We start from the raw sequence: 366 nt of genomic DNA, 5'->3' as shown, positions 1-366 counted from the left end.
TGGGCCCCTACTGACCTGAGGAGTTCCTCTTTCAGTTTCTTGTATCATTTTGCCTTTTCATACTGTTCATGTGGTTATCAAGGCAAGAATACTGAAGTGATTTGCCATTCCCTTCTCTAGTGGACCACATTCTGTCAGACCTCTCCACCGTGATCCACCCGTCTTGAGTGACCCCACATGGCATGGCTTAGTTTCACTGGGTTAGACAAGGCTATGGTCTGTATGATTAGATTGACTAGTAGCCTGTGATTATGGTTTCAGTGTGTCTGCTCTTTGATGCTCTCTCGCAACACCTACATTCTTACTTGGGTTTATCTTACGTTGGATGTGGGGTATCTCTTCATGGCTGCTCCAGCAAAGTGCAGC

This window comes from Bison bison, unplaced genomic scaffold, assembly GCF_000754665.1.
Source record: "Bison bison bison isolate TAMUID 2011002044 unplaced genomic scaffold, Bison_UMD1.0 scf7180017864265, whole genome shotgun sequence".
Lineage (NCBI taxonomy): Eukaryota > Metazoa > Chordata > Mammalia > Artiodactyla > Bovidae > Bison > Bison bison.
The sequence above is the reverse complement of the archived record's forward strand: the minus strand, read 5'-3'. Positions refer to the sequence as shown.